Here is a 14,959-nt window from a genome sequence, read left to right as displayed (position 1 = left end):
GTTCCCTGCCCTTGCTCCCTTCTTCCTGGCAGGGAAGGCTGCCAGGGAGGCTGAGCCTGGTCCACTGGGTTTCCCGGCTCCGTTGCGACTGGTGTCCACCAAAGTGGAGCACAGGCAGGAGATTGGAAGGTGAGGGGAACAATCCTTGTCCTCCTCTCTCCCTTTAAACAGAGCCAAGCTGTTTAAACTTTCATCAGATACTGACAGATTGTCCTTCAAAAAGCCTGTACCCATGTATATACTCCCACCGCAAGTGAGGAGAGAAGTGGCCGTCTCTCCACGCCCTGACCAGCACTTTATGTTACAACATTTGAAAACTAATAGGTGGGTAGTGGACCCTTGTCATTGCTTTAGGGTGTATCTCTCTGCTTACTAAAGAGATTGAATAATGTGTCCTGTGCCATTGACCATTTGTAGTTCCCTGTGCTGCAGGTAGATTTCTTTTTCTTTTATTTCTGTTTCTTTTTTTTTTTTTTTTTTTAGACGGAGTCTCGCTGTCGCCCAGGCTGGAGTGCAGTGGTGTGATCTTGGCTCACTTCAGGCTCCACCCCCTGGGGTTCACGCCATTCTCCTGCCTCAGCCTCCCGAGTAGCTGGGACTATAGGCACCCACCACCTCGCCCGGCTAATTTTTTGTATTTTTAGTAGAGACGGGGTTTCACCGTGTTAGCCAGGATGGTCTCGATCTCCTGATCTCGTGATCCACCCGCCTCGGCCCCTCAAAGTGCTGGGATTACAGGCGTGAGCCACAGCGCCCGGCCTGTTTCTTTTTTTTTTTAGACGGAGTCTTACTCTGTCACCCAGGCTGGAGTGCAGTGGCACGACCTCTGCTCACTGCAATCTCCGCCTCCCGGGTTCAAGCGATTCCTCTGCATCAGCCTCCTGAGTAGCTGGGACTACAGGCACCTGCCACCACAGCCAACTCATTTTTGTATTTTTAGTAGAGACGGGGTTTCACCATGTTGGCCAGGCTGGTCTCAAATTCCTGGCCTCAGGTGATCCACCCGCCTCGGCCTCCCAAAGTGCTTGGATTACAGGCATGAGTCACTGTGCCCAGCCTCAGGTTGTCTTTAGTTATGTAATTTTTATACATGTTAACTTTTTCTGTAGTCTCATGGCAATTACAATTATTATTATTATTTTTTGAGATGCTGTCTCACTCTGTTGCCCAGACTGGAATGCAGTGATGCAATCTTGGCTCACTGCAGCTTCTGCCTCCTGGGTTCAAGCGATTCTCCCGCCTCAGCCTCTCGAGTAGCTGGGATTACAGGCACCTGCCACCACACCTGGCTAATTTTTGTATTTTTAGTAGAGATGGGGTTTCACCATGTTGGCCAGGCTGGTCTCCAACTCCTAACCTCAGGTGATCCACCCACCTCAACCTCCCAAAGTGTTGGGATTACAGGCGTGAGCCACTGCGCCTGGTGAGATTGCCTTTTATAACCCCTGCCTAGTTCTCTTTTCCTTATTGATGTGTGGGAGTTCTTTGCTTATTACAGATGTCAAAATTCTTTGTTGTTTATGTTACAAACATTGCTTAGAATGCCTTCTCTCTCCTTGATTTATTTTTTTTCCCCCTTGGAACTCATAGGTTCCGGCTCTACAAACTGACTGCTGTCTAGATATGTTACACAAGTCTGAAGTATTTTTTTCTCATTTGACCCCTGGATTTTTTATACCAGTTTGTTTATTCTATCTCTTCCTCTTTCTTTCTCTCTCTCTTTCTTTCTTTCTTTCTTTTTCTTTCTTTCTTTCTTTTTTTTTTGATGTTTTCCTCATTTTATTGACATGTGTCTTGAAGTAACTTGTTTGGAGAGGGTGCCCAGGAGCTCCTGTTTCCAAGGCCTCGTATGCCCAAAGTGGTTTTATTCTCCCTCAGGCTTTGTTCTCATCTGGCCATGATGTGGTTCTTTATTTCTCTACCTTGTAAATGATAAGTTTAGCTTTCGTCTCTGCCTTCCCACTTGATTTTGAGACGTGGTCTTACTCGTCTCTGAATCTCTAGAGCTCAGGGACAAAAAGACTGGCAGAAAGAACAAGGGAGCTCTTGCTCCAAGGCCCCACAGTTTTCTTCTATTTCTGAGCATTTGCACCTCCCTGTGATGCTCTACCCGCTGCAGGAGCCCCACACAGGGAGAGCAGCCTCATTCCTCAGGGCTTGCTTTGCCCAGGGCGTCCCTGGACTCCACATCATGGACACCACCGGCTCCGTGGGTTCTCTGTCCATGGCGTCCGGGTGGTCCCATTACTCTTCTTTCTGCCCCCTCCCTTCCACCCCGGGAAATACCTACACTTGGCCAGTCTAGAGGGAGCATCTGTGAGGGCAAAAGTTTGGAGCCCAGGGCTAGAAAGGAAGAGGAGGGGCCGGGCGCGGTGGCTCATGCCAATGATCCCAACACTTTGGGAGGCCGAGGCAGGTGGATCACAAGGTCAAGAGATCGAGACCATCCTTTCCAACATGGTGAAACCCCATCTCTACTAAAAATACAAAAATAAGCTGGGCGTGGTGGCGCGCACCTGTAGCCCCAGCTACTCAGGAGGCTGAGGCAGGAAGATCCCTTGAACCTGGGAGGTGGAGGTTACAGTGAGCTGAGATCATGCCACTGCACTCCAGCCAAAAATAAAATAAAATAAAATAAATAAAAATAGAAAAAAAAGGAAGAGGAGGAAGCCTAGGGAGGACCAGGAGGAAAAATATTGCTTCTCACAACCATAACTATAGGGCTCCTTCACCATATAGTTAAAGTCTTCCTTTAAATGTTTGCCACCTGTGTGTATGGGGCAGCGCAGCCTCCCAGGAACATCATCTCTGTGATTCGCCCCTTGCCTTGCCACCTCCCAGTTCAGGCAGTGCTCATTCCTGCCAGGAAGCTACAGTGGAAGGCCTCACGGTGGATGACAAGGGAAGTTCAGAAGGCCAAAGGGCCCGGAAGGTGGAATTCAGGATGCGATGGCTCTGGGGAGGGAGGCAGAGGGTGGATGACCTCTCCACAGGGAGCAGCAGGAAGAACTAAAAACTAGAACTCATTTCTCCATCTGCACACATTTAATGAGCACCAGCTGTAACAAGTCACTGAGGGACAATGGGGACATGTGAACAAGATTAACAAGAGGAAAGAGCAGCATGCTGAGGGGGAAAGAGCTTTGAAAGTGGGATCAGAAGCTCTGGATTTGAGTCCCAACTCGACCATTTATTATCTGTGTGTCCTGGGGTAAGTCATTAAAATTCTCTGGGTTCTGCTTTCTTGTCAAATGAGTTGGTCTGTGTGAAAACTGTACAAATGATGAATTTCTGTGCAAACGTGAAGACAAGCTAGTAATAATATGTTAGGGGATGTTCTACATGTTGCAGACTATGTTTTTACCCATCATCTCATTTAGTCTTCCCAATGCCCCCAAGTGGAGGTTATCATCATCCTCATTGAAGGTGAGAACACTGTGATACAAAGAGGGTGATAACTTGACTGAGGTGACCTTTGGCTACTCGTGGCAAAGCCTTCTGGAAGGAGAACAGTCTCCTGAGTCTCACTCCTGCTCGCTCTTTCTTTCTCTTTCTCTTTCTCTCTTTCTCTCTTTCTTCCTTTCTTTGTTTCAACAGCACCTCACTCTGTCGCCCAGGCTGGAGTGCAGTGGCGTGATCTCATCTCACTGCAACCTCCGCCTCCCGGGTTCAAGTGATTCTCCTGCTTCAGCCTCCCAAGTAGCTGGCACTACAGGCGTGCACCATGACACCCGGCTAATTTTTGTATTTTTAGGAGAGATGTGGTTTCACCATGTTGGCCAGGCTGGTCTCGAACTCCTAACCTCAAGTGATCCACCCGCCTCAGCCTCCCAAAGTGCTGGGATGACAGGCGTGAGTCACCGCGCCCGGCCTCAGACCTGCACGCTTTCTACTCCATGAGCTGCTCTCCTACAGGGTGGTGATCAGCATCTGGTTATGCGGAAAGTCCTGGATGTTTGGCATTTAATAGACAAAGCAGAGCCTTCGTTTTCCATTTTTCATTGGGATGTTTTGTTGCTGGGCACATATGGTCTTCATTTCCAGTGCTAAATTCTGTGCAAAAGGGCATCACCAGGGGAAATAATTTAGCATGCCTGGGCCTCGGTTGCCCTAATAATTCTCATGGCCTCCTTCTCTGGGCTCGCTAGAGTAATCACAAGGCCTCGAGACCACAAAGCTCACCTGCGGGGGTCACAGAGCTTTTGTAGGGTCACAGAGCCTCCGACAGGATAAAGAACTGCTTAAACCCAAACCCAGTGGCTCCCAGCTGATGGGAATTATAAAATCACCTACTCCACTTGTTTCCCCTTTCAGATAGGGAAACTGAGGCTCAGAGAGAAAAAGCTGCTTACCAAAACTCACCCAGCAACAAAAACCAGACCAGAACCCTGCCAGGACATACTTCACATCTCCCCACTGGATGGTCCCCTGGGCATCTTTGATCACGATCACGACATAAAATCCTTGGAGGCGACTATAGCTTTGCAGTTCTCATGGTTTAAATCAAGGGCAGGCACACCTTTTCTGTAACAGGTCAGACAGTAAATAATTTAGGTTTGCAGGCTATGCAATCTCTGTCACAAATACTCATCTTTGTCTTTGTCATGCAAAAAGAAGCCATAGTCAAAATGTAAATGAATGGGTGGGTGTGGCTCTATGTCAATAAAACTTCATTTACAAAGACAGGAAGTAGGCTGTCTTTGTAAACGAAGACAGACAGGCAGGCCATAGTTTGCTTATTCCTGGTTTAAAGATTAGGGTTTTTCCAGGCTCTGGTCTGGAGCATCTGAAAGCATCACCTTCTGCTTCCCCCTGTCTTAGGCCTTATCATGTCGTGTTGGAATTGTCCATTTTCCTGTTTGCCTCCACAGCAAGGCTGGGAGCCCCTTGAAGGCAGAGTCTACACCTTGTTCACTGTTGTGTCCTGGGGTAGCACACTGGACCTGCTATGGAGTGCTTGCTCAGTAAAGCGTTGTTGAATAAATGAACAAATGAATGAGTTCGTGAATTCCAGCGTGGGAATAAAAAGTCTAGAGGACTTAGAGTCCAGCCTTTTGGTCGAAAGAGGGGGAGGCTGGTGCGAGGTGACACTTGCCATGGAGAATCAGAAGGTCAGTTGGCTGAAAGTTCCTGCATCCAAAGCTCCTTGTTCCTGGCTTGTCTGGAGGGGAGTTGAGGCTGTGGTGCCATTTTTGATGCATTACGGCTGGGGAACAGGAAGCTTGATCCTGCCCTGACACCCACCCCTCCTGCCCGAGTGCTTCTGGAAGGAGCTATGCAGACAAGGAACACAACCAGAATGGAATTTAAAGCCTATTGTGCCACAAATATATATGCGTATGTGTATGTATATGTGTGTGTGTACATATATGTTTATGTGTGTGTATATATGTGTGTGTGTGTATGTGCGTGTGTGTGTGTGTTTATATATGTATATGTGTTGGAACCCTAACCACTAGTACCTCAGAATGTGACTTTATTTGGAGATAGGGTCTTTATAAATGTTATCAAGTTAAAACAAGATTATTAGGGTGAGCCCTAATCTGGTATGACTGGTGTCTACCTACATGTTAAGGAGAGAGGCCTGGAACACACCCATCCTTCATAGCCCTCAGACAGGACCAACCCGGATGACACCTAGACTGGAGACTTCTAGCCTCCAGAACTGTGAGATAAATGCATGTTGTTTAAGCCATGCACTGTGGTGCTTTGACGCAGAAGCCCCAGCAAACTAATGCAAACCTTTGACTTGAAAAGGAGCAGCACAAGCAGCTCATATCCCATGCCCTGAGCTGATGCAGAGATCTGGCAAAGTTGGAGCACACCACCAGGCTCGTATTGCCCTGCTGTGAAGGCATTTATTAGAAAGGAATTTTCAAAGAGCTGTTGAAAAGGGAAAGGGTGGCTCCATGTCTGCATTCATCCATTGGCTCAATGAGCCTCTGTTGCTCTGCCCCAAGTCCTGAAACTTCATAGAGGGTGTCAGGGTTGGGTGAGCCCAGAGGCTGGGAGCCCAGGGAAAGGAGCTGAGGCAAGGACTTACTGAGATAATGTGAACTAGATGGGGGGATGGGCCGTGTGGATGGAGAGCACGGAATAAATGCGGGACCCATGTGATAGGAGGTCTGTCCCCTCTAACCCAGACCCTGGCACTCCCCTTCCTTCCCTTCATTCCTAATTAAATGGAGGTGGCACTGGCCTCATGTGTATTTCAGTCCCAGTTATATTAATCTTGCTGAGTTCCTAGGCCACGATGGCTCTATGAATCCTGCCTTTCCTGAGCTAATGGGGTAGCATAAATAACTCCAGGGGAAGCATGCGCCCTGGCAGCTCCTAAGTCAGGCTGGAGTTAATCAATCCTCTGCTTGGAGTGTAGCTGAAGGCTCAGATGTTAGGTCAGAGGTTGTGTCTGTCTATGGGCTAATTTCCTTCTAACAGATGCCACTCCAGAAAGTCTAGGTGCCTTCAGAAGAAGACAAAGTCTAGGTCAGAAGAAGGCAACAGTGGGACGTTAAGAATCTGCCCTCTGGGGTGGGCGCGGTGGCTCAAGCCTGTAATCCCAGCACTTTGGGAGGCTGAGGCAGGCGGATCGTGAGGTCAGGAGTTTGAGACCAGCCTGGCCAACATGGTGAAACCCCGTCTCTACTAAAAACACAAAAATTAGCCAGGCGTAGTGGCGGGCACCTGTAGTCCCAGCTACTCAGGAGGCTGAGGCAGGAGCATCGCTTGAACCCAGGAGGCGGAGGTTGCAGTGAGCTGAGATCACACCACTGAACTCCAGCCTGGGTGACAGAGCAAGACTCCATCAAAAAAAAAAAAAAAAAAAAAAAAAAAAAAAAAAAATCTGCCCTCTGATGTTCTCCTTGGCTCAGAGGCAGATGGAAACTCAGCCAGCTCGTGAGTGAGTTAAGGTGGCTGACACTGCGTCTGCTGGTTCCACCAGGCTCCTGGGAGAGGCTGCTTCATCCTCCCACTGCAGGCGGCAGAGGCCCTGCCAGAGGAGTGCTGCTCATCTGTCTGTTCTCTGCGTGTGGCCCTTCAGCCAATGGCTGACCTGCTCCAGCCCCATCAGAGCCTCCATCTCCTCCAAGAGATGGGATGCACAGGGTTTACAACATACTCCTGCAGCCAGACTGCTTTAGTTCAGACGCTGGCTTCATCTCTTACTTGCTCTGAGACTTTGAGCACGTTGCCTAGTCCTCGGATCCTCCACTTCTTCATTTGTAAGATAGGTGGGTAATAATGAGGACAACAATCTAGGCTGACCCTACCAAATGACAGGGCTTATTGTATGGACTTAATGAGCGACCTCATGTAAGGTCTTGGGGCAGGGCCTGGCACATCAGAAGTGCTCACTAAGTATTAGCTATTATTAGATCTCTATCCTCGGGGGACCTCATCTGTCCTGGTTTCTTGGGAAGCATCTGCAGCAGCTCATGGATGCCCTGGCCTTCCTTCCAGCATCCTAGGGGAAGGGCAGGGCTAAGAAGTAGGTGCACAGGGACCCCATTGCTGGGGCTCTGAGGCTCCTGCCAGCTTGACTGGGATTTTCCATGCCCCAGCATGGGCAAGGGGTCAACCTTCAGCTCCTCAGATGCTCTGCTGATGGTGGGCCACTGCCAGCCTGCACTGTGACAGGCAGTGGGCTGAGCCTTCTGGGCAGGGTCATCTCTCAAACTGCCTCCTGGGCTCCATGCTTCCAGGACTCTGAAGACAGTGGAGAGGGGGGTTCAAGCACCTCTTCACTGGTGCATAGAACTTTACAGTCTACAAAGCATCTTTACCCCCTTTGGAGATCTTTTTTGAATCTCTCCAGAGCCCAGGGAGACTGGCATTTCACAGAGGAAGTTGCTGAGACTTGCAGAGGGGGTGTGATTTGCCCGAGGGCACACAGCTAGGACAGTGAGACCTGTCTTGCAGCTGCCCAGCTTATTCAGCCTTCCCTGCTCTGGAGAGAGTTGGCCCCAGGCTCTGACTCTTAACCAACAAGCTTCTCCCAGTGAGTGTTGTGGCTCCTCAGCCCCCGAGAGCTGATCTCAGGCTGTTCGCTAGGGATAGAGAGCAGGAGACCTCCTACAGGCTATGAAGGGGTGGACCCCATCACCCAGCAGCTCCAAATGGGAGCAGGAAGTCTGGTTCCAAGAGGCCCCATCACAGACTTATTTTCAGAAGTCATTGGGACAAACCCAACTCCCAGAGATGGAGGCTCAATTCATTAAGCTTAGATGATTAATTACAGGGCAATTAAATATTTGATTAAATTAATGCTAAGGTGTTTAAACATTGTTTTGCAAAGAATGTTTGCTCATTAATTAGAATGGCTAATGGCACGAACAAAGCAGGGATGGCGGCTCGGGGGAGACAAGGAAGCCTGGAACTCAACCCGTCTGAGGCTCTCCCCTGGAGAGGCAGGAGTCGTCTCTGCCTGCAGCTTCCCCACCTGACCTTGGCACCTCTGTGCTCTCATCTGCAAATGTGTCCAGGGAGAATGGAATCCTGGAAGGAGCGTCAGCAGGGCTGGGGGCAGGAAACATGAGACCTAGTCCTGACTCTGTCACTGACACCCTGATTGCCTTTGGAAGAGTCTCTGCCCTCTTGGTCTCAGGGTCTCAGTCCTCCCATCAGCACAATTGGTGAGAGTATCAACTCTCCAGAGTTTCTTCTGGGTCTGACCCTTGAGGAGTTTTGCCCAGTAAGGTCAACATTTTCATTGCTAATCAAAAAGGAGAAAATAGGGCAGAAGAATGTCTACACTGCTCCTGATCCTCACCTCTGTGGGTTCGATGGTGTCTTCTGCAAGGCCTCTCCCTCCAGGGGATGCCCAGCTCTGACTGAGCATCATGTGGCCTTCAAGCCTTGAGGGACCTTCAAGCCTATCTAGTTTGATGCATGAGCCCCCCTCCCATCCCTCCTCCAGTGGTTGTCCATTTACTCATTAAGTAAACATGTAGGCAACTCCTGCTATCTATCACAGAGATATCTATCCTGCTATCTATGTCTCCTGCCCTCTATAACAGGGATGGAGGGGTGAATAGGATTGACAGTGCCTCTATCCTTGTGAGGTTAATGGTCCAGTAAGGGAAATTGACATTAAACAGATCATTCCCCAAGTTCTTCCGGAATGCGTACTACTTGTGTTGTCACACGCTTAGATGTCCAACAGAGGAATTGTCTCTATTTCTAGAAATAAATGTAATCTGTGACTCTGAGCCATTGGCCTGGTGCAGATGCCATATTCCAGTTTATTGTTGAAAGGGTCCATTGCAAGAACAGCACCTCATCGACGCTCTTTGGCCACGGCACTGGGAGGCAGCAGGGCTGACAGTGAAGGGCTCAGCACACAGCACAAATGCCCATGGGCCCACCCCATTCTTGAGTGGCAGCAGAAAGTGTTCCTTCCTAACATTGCTGCAGCCCTGGGTTTCAGGAGCTGGGGTTTCTGACAGTGAACAGTCACAGGCTTGTTGGCATCCCTGTGGCCTGGGGCATGGAGGTGCTGGATCAGAGAGACACAGCACAGTGCTTCCCCACCAAGAGGTGGTCATGAGGCTTGGCTACCCTACCGAGGAGTCAGACATGGTGGTAAGAACTGAGGTAGAGTCTGAGTCAATGAGGAAATTATGGCTCTTCCTCCTCAGAGCAGTCTTGTGCCCTGCCTGGGCTGCAGCAGCAGGTGACAAGTGACAACAGCCACTCTATCAGCAGTGGCTGCCAGCAGAGGGGACCAAGTCCAGGTGGGGAACCTCCCCCTACTACCGACCAATGATTGCTCAGCCATAGCAGTGGATCCTCTCCTTTTCCTGTGGGGTGGGCCAGGAGAGGCTGTGACCTGTTGGGAGGGTTGGGGAGAGCATTCACGAGGACTGAATTGTTGATCCTGGACTGAGTTGTGAAATCAATGAATGGAAAGGAAGAAAGTCCAGTATAGAATTAACTGGGTGTCGGGGAGGTGGGACAGGGAGGGAAGAAGCCGGGCAAGAGTCAGATCCCAAGTGAACTCCCGGCTTCTTGGGCTGATCCTGTGAGGATCTCTGGCGCATAAATTACGCACAGTTTGCCCTTGCTCCACAGTTGGGCATTCTTATTCCTGCACCAGGGATTGGCTATGGGCTGCCCTGACAAGTGCCAGAAATTTTTGGGCACTGTCTCTTCCTATGCAGGCAGGGCTGTGGCTTCAGTAGCCAGAGAGCGGGTCTCAAGAGTCACAGGTGCAGGTGATTGAAGAAAAAAGCACAGAGAAAGGAGCTGGGGAGGATGCGCTGTGCATAAAGAGGCCTGATAGGTCCCGGCAGAGCTTTAACAATGACCCACCCTCCGGTCCATTTCAGCCCTCTACAAATCCCAGCTTCATCTCTCCCGTTCATCCTGAGCTCATTCGATTCCACTTGGTGTGAAGGGGAAGCGTAGCCTAGAGGTTGAGTCTTTGGTCCTTTAAAAGCAGAAGGGGTTATTATTATTTTGTCTCTGGACTCCCATACCCCCAGCACAGGATCAGGCACTGTAAACAGCTGGTTCTCAATCAAAGTCACCTTCTGTCTGTTAAATTGCACAGCTTGGATGACCCTGGAGCCTTGGCTGATGTGGTGGGTGCTAGTGTTTTGCTACCATTGCGGTCTAGGCGAGGGATTCCGCAACAGGCTTGTTCCAGGGCACTGCTCTGCAGAGGGTGACAGCTGGGATTTGTCCCCTCAGCCAGAAGGGCTCCAGTGCTGGCCCAGAGCTGTGTCTCACATTTTATAAAAGGCTGGCCTTGTGGCCCAGGGCCAGTGAGGCCTGCCAGCTGGCCTCTGGCCTGCATGTCCCGTTGGAGTGCCCAGGTGCCCAGAATGGGGGCTTCTCCAAGCAAGGCAGCACTCCTGCCTCTTGCTAAGCCCTGTGCTGCAGTTGCCAATGGGCGTTAGGCACAGGGGTAGCTGAGAGATGCTGTGGTCTGCAGCCATCCCAGCTCCTGAGAGAGGGGTCTGCACGTGGCCAGGAGGCTTGAAGCTGTGGATAAGGACCCCTGCCCTGTTGTCCTTCTTGCATGACAAGGCCTGCTGCAGGAGCCGCTTGTCCTGTCTCATTAATACCCTGACTTCACTCTCTGGGGGCCTCCGTTCTTCAGGCCCACTAAGAACAGAGGTAGTCAGAGGGGGTCCCTCCCTTAAGAGACTCTACCAGGGTGGGTGGGCAGAGACAGGCGTGTAAACCAGCAGGTGAAGCACCACCCTGAGTTCGCTCGTTGGTTCGTTCATTCATTCATTCATTCATTCATTGAATGTTAAGTAGGTACTGGCAAGGCATGGCCTCACCTTCCTGGAATGTCTAGTGGGGGAGACAGAACAAACAAGCAAACAACCACAAATGCAAATGGAATGCAGATGCTTGTTAGCATTGTGAGGGGAGTCAACAGGGTGCTGGCTGGAGCAGCATAGGGAGACGCAGTTTACCCGGGGTCAGGGAGGGTCTGTCTGGGAAGATGACCTTTGGGAACTGACAGAAGGCAAGGGACCAAGTGGAAGGTCTGGAGCAGCCAGGGCTGAGGTCCTGGGAGGAGCTGGGTGTGATCCAGGGGGCAGCAGTGGGCCAAGGAGGGTAGGAGCCAGGAGGAGATGGCCCTAAGGAGGTTGGGGAGACAGCCTGGGCAGCCCTGGGAGGGGCTTTGGATTGAATCCTGGGTGCAAGTGGAAGGCACTGGAGCATTTTATGCAAACTTCAGCTGATAAGTATAGATTTTGTCTTCTGGAAGGCGTTGAAAATGGGCAGATGATGACAGGCGTGCAAGTAGGAAGGTCAGTTAGGAGGCAATGGGAACAGTCCAGGTGGGAGACCCTGGTGGGTGGGGACAGCGAGAAGAAGAGAAGCACACAGGTTAAGTCCTTATTTTGGAATCACTGATGTGAGAGAAAAATCAAGATGACAGGAGCACTCCTAGGCTTCTGGTTTTGTGATGGGGTGCATGGCCGAGGCAGGTGTGAATCCATCATCCTGGAGAATAACCAGTTTAAGGTTACAAGTGAAGAGTTCCTTTCGGGTTGGGTGTGTCCATTAGACAAGCAAGTGGAAACATCAGGCCGACCTCAGGTACGTGAATTGGGAGCTCAGAAGTGTGACAATGTCCTTAGAGGGCCGTCAACATACAGATGCCCATCAAGACAATGGGGAGGGGTGTGACCCCCTGCAGAGAGAAAGCAGAGAGGGCCCAGGACAAGGTGCAAAGAGTCTCAAACTTTGGAAGGGGAAAAGCAAGGAGACGAACATGGCAGGAGAAAGGCCAGAGGACAGGGTGATGGCAGGTGAGAAGGAAAGGGTTTTCAGTAGGACAGAAACGCGCTAAATGCCATTGAGAGGAGGAGTTGGGTGTGCACCGAAGTGGCTACTGGATTTGAAAATATGGGCGTGACTTGCTGATCATGATGCCAAATAGAAAGGAAGACTGTTGCAATAGGGAGAACACTCTGAGCTCAGAAATCTGCAAGTGCCTCATGATCAAACAGAAGGGTATCTTTCATTGAGCAAAGCAGGAGCAAGCAGAGAGAAGCAGAATATTCCGAGGGGAAGCTGGTCACACAAGAGCTCATGCCCAGTGGGTCTGGGAAATGTCCACTCTGGTCAATAATTCCCAGGAGAGGTTGGTTGGTGCGGGGTGATTTCTACTTTCTTGTGCGTGCCCAGGCTTGGGGGAGAGCAGAGTTTAGAGGCCCACAGGCAAGAGAGAAGTCTGAGAAAAGTTTCGCCAAGCAAAGCAGAGGTCAGCGGTGGGCAACAGTGGACACATGGTCAAGGACAGATGCAGTTCCAGTGGAGATGGGGGCAGAGCCAGACCAGGGTGGGTCAGAGGGTGAGTAGGAGGTGACGGAGTGAGGACTGCCAGGGTACAGCTCTTTTAAGTTCTATTGTTGGGGTGAGGGGGGAGGCAGGGAGATGGGCTGGTGGCTAGAGGGAAAGGTGGGATTAAAGAATGATTTTTCTAAAGACGTGAGGCCAGGGGCGATGGCTCACGCCTGTAATCCTTGCACTTTGGGAGGCCGAGGTGGGCGGATCACGAGGTCAGGAGATCAAGACCATCTGGCCTATATGGTGAAATGCCATCTCTACTAATAATACAAAAAAATTAGCCGGGCCTGGTGGCACGCACCTGTAGTCCCAGCTACACGGGAGGCTGAGGCAGGAGAATCGCTTGAACCCGGGAGGTGGAGGTTGCAGTGAGCCGAGATCTTGCCATTGCACTCCAACTCCAGCCTGGGCAACAAGAGTGAAATTCTGTCTCAAAAAAAAAAAAAAAAAAAAAAAAGCGTCCCTTACAGCCTTCCAGGGTGGCTCACGTCTGTTTCCTCTTGACTCAGAATGAGTTCAGCTAGCTTCTTTCCTGCTTTCCAGCCCCTCCTCACCTGGCCTGGCAGATAAGCCCCACTTTCCCTCCAGGCAGAGCTTGCCCTTGGGCGCCTGGAGCTCGGGTTGGACCCAGAATCTTTTTCTTACATCCCACAGGCATTGGAACCTGCACAAAACCTCCTGACTTCCCCTGAGCACGCTAGGAGTAGAGCAAACAAGCTGCTAAAACCAACAGTTTTCACCCATAGAACCAAAGCCCTCTGCCAAGGCAAGCCTAGGTGGCCCCCTCTCCTCTCCCCTCTGCCCACCCACCCACCGCTCTGCTCAGCATGTGGGTCACCAAGAGGATCAGAATGAACAATCCGCTCTGTGAGAATTAAAAAAGCTGGGACAGCAAGGGATTCCCTGTCCCCCACCCAGCCTGTAGCAGCCCATGCAAATTCCCACATGCCTGGAAGCTTCAAGTTATTTAAACAAATGCGCACTTAACTCCTTTAATTGCAGACGTCTGAATTCTCTATTTCAAGCTAGAAAGAACAGATTATCTTGCATGAAGACAGTGTGGTGTGGTAGGAAAGACTCAGATTTCAGGCAGGGTGCAGTGGCTCACACCTGTAATCTCAGCAGTTTGGGAGGTTTAGGCAGGTGGATCACCTGAGGTGAGGAGTTCGAGACCAGCCTGACCAATATGGTGAAACCCTGTCTCTGCTAAAAACACAAAAATTAGCTGGGCCTGGTGGTGTGTGCCCGTAATCCCAGCTACTCAGGAGGCTGAGGCAGGAGAATCGCTTGAACCCGGAAGGCGGAGGTTGCAGTGAGCCGAGATTGCACCACTGCACCCAAGCCTGGGTGACAGAGGGAGACTCTGTCTCATAAAAATAAAAATAAAAAGACACAGATTTGGAATTCTATCTGCATTTACACTTTCTAGCTGCGTGAATTTTAGGCAGTTTACTCACCCTCCCTGTGCCTCCGTTTCCATTTGTAAGATGAGGATGTTAGGAAGAACCCCTCCCTACCTGCCTCATAGGTCTGACGTCGAAATCAGGTGAGTGTTTGTGGGGCTGCTTTAGAAACTGTGGCCCAAGGGATGATGGGAGCGAGAAGGTCACTGAGCTCCCCACGGGTGCTGCTCGCAGAGCGCCTGAACATCGCTTTTGCCGGAGGAGGCGCGGTGCTGTGCAGCGTGGGCTCTGTTTTCAGCTTGAATCCCACAGAAGCAGTAACTGTTCTGGCTAATTGGAGCAGAATAAAAGTCTCCCCCAGTGCCCCAGAAAGCAAGCAGCCAGGAGAGAAAGCACCGACGGGGGCCGACTGCTGCGGGGTACACAGAGGAGGATGCAGGGATGAGCCGGCAGGGAGAGCGGACAGCAAGCCCGGAGGGACCCGGGAAGGAGCTCCGCTGCTTTGCGGTGGCCACTGTGGGGAGGATCTGGAAATGAATATGCAAAGCGTGTTTTACTTTGGCTCAGGTACTTAGGTCTCAGTTAACTATTAGTCAAAATCATCTAGTTCCCCTTTCAAAGTGAGGTTTCAATCATTGTCATTGAACCCTCCAGTCTTTTTTTTTTTTGAGACGGAGTCTCGCTCTGTCGCCCAGGCTGGAGTGCAGTGGCGCGATCTCGGCTCACTGCAAGCTCCGCCT

At 50.8% G+C, this 14,959-nt stretch overlaps 1 long non-coding RNA gene across 1 annotated transcript; it reads right to left on the bottom strand.

Moving 5' to 3' along the window:
- Positions 1 to 11,362: 11,362 nt before the first annotated feature.
- Positions 11,363 to 14,574, bottom strand: LOC134808936 (uncharacterized). Its single transcript, XR_010153187.1, has 3 exons — positions 14,274 to 14,574; positions 13,118 to 13,221; positions 11,363 to 11,967 (listed from the first exon to the last, which is right to left on the bottom strand). It is a non-coding gene; the product is annotated as an uncharacterized LOC134808936 (long non-coding RNA).
- Positions 14,575 to 14,959: the final 385 nt, after the last annotated feature.

The sequence above is a fragment of the Pan troglodytes genome, chromosome 19, assembly GCF_028858775.2.
Source record: "Pan troglodytes isolate AG18354 chromosome 19, NHGRI_mPanTro3-v2.0_pri, whole genome shotgun sequence".
Taxonomy (NCBI): Eukaryota; Metazoa; Chordata; class Mammalia; order Primates; family Hominidae; genus Pan; species Pan troglodytes.
Note: the sequence above shows the minus strand (reverse complement) of the source record. Positions and strands in the feature narration are given on the sequence as shown.